Source organism: Orbicella franksi, chromosome 1 (genome assembly GCF_964199315.1).
Source record: "Orbicella franksi chromosome 1, jaOrbFran1.1, whole genome shotgun sequence".
Lineage (NCBI taxonomy): Eukaryota > Metazoa > Cnidaria > Anthozoa > Scleractinia > Merulinidae > Orbicella > Orbicella franksi.
The window spans coordinates 16,920,580-16,929,060 of record NC_138145.1 but is presented as its reverse complement, the minus strand read 5'-3'; positions in this window follow the sequence as shown (position 1 = coordinate 16,929,060).

The window sequence follows — 8,481 nt, the reverse complement described above, 5'->3', positions numbered from 1 at the left end:
TTAATTCCAAAATTACTCGAGTGTGGCATTGTGACAAATTAAGACTGAGATCCCGGAGGCATGGGGCGCAAACTCTCACTTTCCTTTACGCTGTCCACCCCACTTGAGAGCAAACGTTCAGCTCTCCCAAGTGTTCTACTGTCCCCGGCTTGGATTAAGGAATCAGATAAAACAGACCAGGATTTCAAAGTTGGAATATTAAATGAGGACTAACGAGACGACACCGCTTATCAGAGCCAGAGTGGAAGCACCCAAAGAGCAGGGACAAGATTGGCTAGATCATTTTTTTTTAATTAAAAGTAATGGACAAGAGAGACAATTTTTATTTCAATAAAGTATTGTTATCTTTCCTCCAGTGTTGTTTTATTTTGCAATCCAACCATGTGAGTGAACCAGATAAACTCTCTAAAATAAGCCAAGTTCTGGAGAAGTCTCAAGAAAACTTTGCAGTATGATTAACACTTAGTTTCAGTAAACAGCTCGTTTCTCAGGTCAATGTACGCCACAGATACATCTTTTCAGCATTTCAAAACGCACAAAATATACTAAGGGTCGTCACGCAAAGGGACAAGCGTGACGGGATGTCGCATACAGTTGTGTGGCAATCCTAGGTGAAAGCTTGTTTTCCTATTGAATTTTGAACGTATCTGTGGCACACATTGTAACAGAAACAAACCGTTTACTAAAACCAGTCTGGAATCGTACAGCTTAGTTTTATTGAGACCTTAGTTACTGTAAACATAACTGTATTAGTCCTAAGATGGACACATATCAATTCTCCTTACCAATTGCCTTATGTGTTTTGATCCTAGTTTTGAGAATTTGGCCTTAGATCAAGAAAATATTCTGAGCTAATAATTTTCTTTATTCCCGTCACCTGTCTGCTTGGAAATGTATCGATATTGTAAGGAGAAATAATATGTCCATCACTTTTGGGACTGGCTCAGAGTACGTTTTTCAAAACCCTCAACTAAAATTCCATTGTGGGGCTCATTTCCAAATAAATCACTGGTAAACCAGAGGAAAATTCGAAACCGGATACGAAATGAATACTTTTGGTGCTTGTCGTGCTTATATTAGCCATCAAGAAAAAGCGAAAAGGTTCCGAAAGCATGTCAAATGAACAACCGAAATAAATCAACTCTTAGTGACAGCATGCAATTTACGGCCCAAATTTCTGCGCAATTTAATTCCATAATTTCCAAACTGGGAAACATCAAGAAATTCATTCGAGATTGCAGTTGCTCTTTAAATTATCGTTTTCTCTACGGTTTCAAAACAATTCTCAATCTGCAGGAAAAAAATGAATTTGAAAGAACTGTTTTTCTTCTAACTTTACAGTTGCTTGGAAAAATTGCAATTGAAAGAAGTCTGCTTTAGCTGAAGTTTTGAACTCCAAGACAAATAGCTAGATACATGTTCTTTAAGTAACACAAACTAAATCAGTCATGTCTTTAGGAAATGAGATTTAATGACTTGGTTCTTTTTGCTTGAACAAGCATCTGTTGCCAAATTTAATGAAACCAAATCAAACAGTGGTGAAAGAAGGAAAATGTTTTGAAAAACGTACCCATCAAGGTTTACAGTTGAATGAAATACAGTCAAACCACCCACAGGCGACCTCTTAGGAATTTTGCAAAACCAATGAGAGCTCTGCTTATGAAAGTTAAGTAATTTGGCTGCACGAGACAATTCTGAGACTTGTATATCAGAACCGAGATGGTCCTTTTCAAGTGCTCACTTAGAGAGGTTTGACTGTGTTTGATATGTACATGCAATGTACTGTACCAAAATCACATGAATAAACAGAGGCCCTCTATAAACAAGTATGTAACTAAGTTTGCCAATCAGGCTACAGGTCTGTCTAAGTTGTTCTGTCTGTCTGTCCTTCAGTCTCTCTTTCTGACTAACATGGTTGTCTGTAAGTCCGTTTGTAAGTTGTCCATCTGTCAGCAGGTTCTTCCATTCCTTTCTGCTAATCAATTAGTCGATCAGTATAACGAAAGGTTCAAAATTTGGTCTTCAGCATTTGATCAGTCACTCACTCCTTCAGTCCATCAGTCAGTAAATCAATCAATCAATCAATCAATCAATCAATCAATCAATCAATGGGAGAATCAATCAGCCAGTCAGTCAGTCGATCAGTCAGACAATCCAGTCAATGAGTCAGTCAATCAATCAACCAGAGAATTAACCAGCCAGTCTGGCAGTCAATCAATCAAATAATCAGACAATTGATCACTAGTCCCAGGCAGGCAGGGCAGTCAGTCAGTCAGTCAGTCTGTCAGGCAGGCAGTCAGTCAGTCTGTCAGTCAGTCAGTCAGTCATTCAATCAGTTGATCAGTTAGTAAGTTAGTCAGACAGTCAGTCAGTTAGTTGATCAGTCTGTCTGTCTGTCAGTCAGTCAGTCAGTCACTTGGCCGTTAGTCTGTCAGTCCCAGTCAGTCAATCTTTTAATCAGTTCATCTCCCTGTCAGTCAGTTAGTCAAGCAGTTAGTCAGGCAGTCAGTCAATTAGACCATCCACTAGTCAGTCACTCTGTTTAGTTCATTAGCCAGCCAGTCAGTCAGCCTGTCTGACAGTCAGTGAGTCAGTCAGTAAATTAGACAATCCATCAGTCCGTCAGTCAATCAATCAGGCAATTGACCAGTCCGTCCATTTCCAAGTCAATCAATCAGTCAGTCAGTTGGTTGGTTATTCAGTCCATCCATCTGTTCTTCTGTCCATCTGTCAGTCCATCTGTCTGTCCATCTCTCTGGCCATCAGTCCGTCACTTGGTCAGTCAATTAGACCACCCAACAGTGTGTCAATCAGTCAGTCAATCAATCAGGCGATTGATCATTCAGTTAGTTAACTAGTCTGTTACTGAGTAAGACTTTTGAACATGGCTACAGAATATTTTAAGAATTATTTGATTGACAATTAATTCAAAACAGTATCGTTAAAAAAAGAGAGCACTTCAGTCTATTCATGTACAGGTCAACTATGGCAGAATAGATTGCATGACTGCATTCAATTTACAAATGTTGAACTTGGCTTATTTAAGAGTTTGTTTACCTGGTTCACCCAAAAGTTGGATTGCAAAACAAATCATGCACCCCTTCTAAAGATAACTACTTTATGCCTTGGTCCACTTTGTCACTGATAGCATCTGATCTGGAAAAGAAAGATTTAATACCTTCCTTCAGAGCCAAGTTAAAAATATTACAAGACAACTAATTACCAACCACCAAACAATTCACAGAATTTAAAGCTATTTTAAATCCGCTTTTTCATGATCTTTCTGAACAGGGTAAAATACATGTAGGTTTATAATAGCGCACCTAGAGTCAAACCTGTATTAGGCGGACACCCTTGGGACCTGTGCTAGTGTCCGCTTAATACAGGGTGTCTGTTGAAAACAGGGTCCTTCAGAATTTGTCTTGAAAAGCTTTAAAAGGGTCATATTAATATTCATCAGTATTGAAAGACTTTTTGAAGGGTCAAATAGCATTCTCATGCCTGGCTGATAACTCTGAAATACTGTATTTCCATTAGCAATGACAAGTATATGAGGTAAAGCATTTAAGTATGCAGCACAGTATCTATATTAATCGAATTATGTGAAGGTTCACAAAATCAAACAATACCAAAAGTTTTGTAAAACAAAACCAAATAATGTATCGCATTTCTGTGACAGCTCTTTGTCGGTAAACTGAAATGACCAATCTATTAAAATGTGGAAAAAAACTGTCATCTTTTTGCAGTGTCCATTTAATACAGGTTTCTAACAATAGAAGTGACCATAAATGTCAAGTTTAAGCTGTCCATGTAGAGGAGAGAGTCAAATATACAAGGAGAAGTGGTGTATTTTTGACAAACTTCGAGGTAATTGAAAATGTGGTCAAACACTTTCCCTAAGGAGAAAACGGAGAGATAAAATCATATCACAATCATACGATCAGATATCAAACACTGTCACGGTCATATTTTCCCAAACTTGATGAATAATTAATGAGTTTGAGAAGTTCCTTGAAAGATTTTCACCACGGAAGACCAGGTACTGTCAAATGTGTTGTTCAAATGGCTGATCAACATACAAATGTTATTGTACAAGTATGAACATGGAGTCTAATAGTTTTGTATCATAATTATGGTTCTTTGACAATGTGTAGTACATGTAGTATAATTCAATATCAAAGTCCCTCAATAAAAGGCATGCTTCTAATTATTGCGGACAGAAGCAAATTGTTTATTAATGGTGATCAATATGGATTAAATGTATTTTCAGGAGCTGGATACTATTTGCTGGAAATATGTTTGCAGCAACAATTTTCTGCAGGATTTTGTTTAACATCATGAAAAAAAAAAAACCCAACAAAAATCAAGTGAGGGGGTGAGTGCAAAACCATGCTAAGTGACGATTTTGTGTGAAATTATTTTTTTCTCAAAAGTGCCTGAATTTTTGCATGTGGTCTTCAATGTGTAGTTCCAGAAAATATCCATACTCACCCCAAGGAAGGTTAACAGAAATTCCAAGTGGGAGGAGGGGTTCAAAAGCCCAATTTTTTAAAGGAAAGTATGGCACTAAAATGAAATTTCCAGGGGGGTGGGGGTGGGGGGGTTCAAGCTAAAAAACCTTCCATGAGAGGGGTATGGATATTTTCTTGAACAACACAATGTAAAAGAAAAACATGGTCCTGTATTTTTGCCGTTGGTTTTTGCTTTGTTTTTGAGATATAATGTATGCAAAAAAATACTCGATTTCCTCTGGCGGCATCTTCAGGTGTTTAAATGTTAAAAAGTCAGCATCTGACTGCAAATATATATATTTTCTCTCATTTAATGAACAGTGAAATGTTCATTTCACGTCAATTTCTGACCACAAAGATGTCGATTTCACTTCAAAACCAGTGAAATGTTGATTTCACGAGAAGGCATAAGCTCAGAGATGTTGATTTACTTCAGACACAGTGAAATGTTGATTTCACGAGAACATGTAAACGCGAGGATGTGGATGTCACGAGAATGCCTAAGCTTAAAGGTGTTGATTTCACTTCAAAAACACTAAAATGTTGATTCCAGGAGAACGCGTGACCACAAAGAGAAGCTCACTTCACTTAAAGAAGAAAATCACAAGAATGTGTGACCGCAGAGATGCTCATTTCACTTAAAAAAAACACTCATAAATATGTTGATTTCACCTCAGCAGGAAAGCTCAGAGATGTTGATTTCACTTAAAAAAATACACATACACTGTGCATGTTGATTTCATGTCAAAAGGCAACCTCAAAGACGCTTTTTTTTCACTTAAGAAACAGTTACATGTTGATTTCAGGAGAATGCGTGACCGCAGAGATGCTCATTTCACTTAAAGAAGACAGTTAAATGTTGACACACCAAAGCTCAGAGATGTTGATTTCACTTTGAAAAAAAAACCACATACACGTTGATTTCATGTTAACAGTTGACCTCAAATACACTTTTACCTAAGGAACAGTTAAATGGGCCACAACTCACCAGAGGATTGTTTTCTTGGGCAAGAATAGCCTGTAAGCAGGCTCACCTTTGAGTCAGGCGCACGAGCAGCAAAGAGCAAAGTGATCTGGCGGGATGGAGTCTGGTGAAGAGGCGAAAAGAAAGTGAGCCTGCCCTGATCTCTGTAATTTTTTCATTTCTGCTTTGACAAACAATATGAAATACCATTGGTCAAAAAGTGGGAAAGGCGAGAAAACTGTCAATCTATTATGTTTGATGAGAAGCGATTAAATGCCCATGGAGTTGGTAATTTACCGCACAATAAACAACAAGTCGTCCACATTTGGAGTCAGAGGAAGAGTTGAGTGTGCGTATTCTGATGTTTTAACAAAGTTCCAGTCTATTTCTGGTTAAATTCCATACTAAAGAGGGAGCAGAAAATAGCAGTTGAAAGTATGTCAATGAATCAAGATGTACTTGTCATGTTGCTGACTGCATATTTAAAACGTTAAATATTTAAAACGCATGTGATTGCAAGCGGCAACGAAACAACATGAAGGCATTTGCCCGTTTACCAGCATTGTCAAAGACCAGATTGCAAAAGCAAGAATTAAATCACTTGGAATCAAGTGTGTGTCGTTAGTAGACATAAACTTTGACGGTTTTTCTTCGGCAGAACTTTATCAACAATGGATATCATGCCTACACGTTGTTATGAAAAAGATTTACAGTTTTCCTGAGAAAGCTCACCTGCCAAAGTTCATACTTCTGGTGAAAATTAATTGACTTATTCTTTTCTGCAGTTTCCAGGGTGGAAATAAAAATTTGCAGAGATCAGAGCAGGCTCACTTTCTTGTCTCGTGGCTTTGCCGCTTCATTTCACGCTCGTGGCTACCCCCCAGGCGCTTGTACTCCAGTGTGAGCCTGCTCGCAGGTTAGGGTAAAGACTGCTCTCAGACTTTGCTGCCTGGATCAATCTGACTTCAAATGCCAATACCTCAATTTTATCAGTTTGTTTGAACATCAGAGAGCACATTTTGGTTCTTTAAAATGTGCTGATGTCTTATGGGTACATCAAGGCTTTATGATGCCTCTCAACCACCTCTGCACCCCCCCCTCCCCCGCCCCTCATTGAGGTGCTAGGAAATCTGAAGGGGAGGGGGGAGTCTTAAAAGGCCGTTTCTGAAGGGGCAAGTGTGTTGGCACAGTCTTCCTTTCTTGGGGGGTAAAGAAGTTAACTTTTCTGCGAGGGGTAAAATTCAAAGCTCCTCAATAGAAGGGGAAGAAGGGGCCGATTAAGAATGTTCACGCTAATTGTTTCTGCACATCCTTACTGTGCACACAAATTCACAGTCCACATCATGCATGAGCACGCAATGATAAACAATGATAGGGCAGATGGCCTTGCCTGGATTTAATGATATCGGCTGTTCGGTGACCCCTATTTTTCTTTTGATGGATCATTTTCTCTACCAATTTCCTACGTTTAGCAAAAAATGGAGAAAATCAATCAATTAGAAGTCTGAATTTTTTGCAAAATGCCATCAAGTTCCATTCTGTTTAGCTCTTTGTTTATCTGTGCGGTGGTTTCAAATGCCTCTTGAAGGGTTAAGTTTTGTGAAAACATTGACAACAGTTGGAATTATTTACGCAACAGAGCCATTTCTACAAAATATGACTGAGATCATTTGTCTCCGTGACTCACCTTTGATATTTTTAACTATAAACCCCTGTAGACCATGCCTACATGTAATTATGTGCACCAATTTTTCAAAATCAGGGTAGTTTCCACATGCTTTATCTCTGAAACAAAGTCAGTGACCCCAATTTTTTTTGCATTTCTGACACAAGAAACTCATTATCTAACTGCAGTAAAAATTTTAAAAAAATCTATCAACTGGAAATTTTCATGTGAACGTCCTTAAATGGAATGACCCATAGAAATAATGCGCTACATGATTCCCAGTTTATGCAGTAGCGGATCTAGGGGAGGGCCCTCCCCCCTATTTTGGGTAAAAAAAGAAAACATCAAGGAAGAAAGAAACGCCAGCAGGACAAGCAAAACAAAACCGCCCTCCCCCTCCCCCCCGCCCCTTTCCGCTTAGCTCAAGGTCTGGATCCGCCACTGTTATGTGCCTCTTAAAAGAAGGAAAAACTCTGATGGATACACATACGACGTTTATATCCTATTTTATTATCTAGTCAATATTTATCTAACCAAACTGTACGGTAACCACTCCGCAAAACAACTTCCAAGCGCGCTTACCGTCGTCCAGGGACGGTCCTCACAAGTTGTCAACACACACGTCTTCACATTCCATCTCCTAGTTCCGATAAGCAAAAAAGTGAAGAAAGTTAGCTCATGACCCACATCAAGGAATATCACTGGTTCAAGTTGTTTAAAAACAAAGAACAAACCTTTGAAATTACGGTAAAGTCAATTTACCGTTACTTTTCCTGCACACGTTTCAAAATGGCGGAGACGAACTGCACTCGCAAAGATCACTGGGAAATAGTTAGCAAGTGAGGAGTGGGCAGGGAGGCGAAGCTGAACCTTTAATCCTACATCGTACAGTCCATCGTACACCACAAAAACAAATTTTTATGAATTTTACTACGGCCACCATTCTATTTGCTTACTCCGCAAAACAAGAAGAAATCTTCAACTAAAGACGTTAACAGTTCATCTTCGTCTCTGTTCCTCATGCTGGTCATTATCAACTATGCGCAACCAAAATTCTAAATAAATTACAAATTCCTGTCCTACTCTCGGTATGGGAGAGCGTATGTTAGTGTGCAGGCTGATTGTAGGAAATATTTTGGAAGCAGTTCCATGAAAGCAACAGAACCTTGCGTCATATTTGTTCCTTCAGCCCTATTAAACGGCTACGTGCTTGTCATCTGTGTACGCAAATGCTTAATCTTCAAGCTTTTTTGTTATCAACATATTGTGTAAGAGATGAAAGTATTCTCAAGGCTAACTAAAATCCTGTGTACTTCCGGATATCACGTTTGTAATAAAAC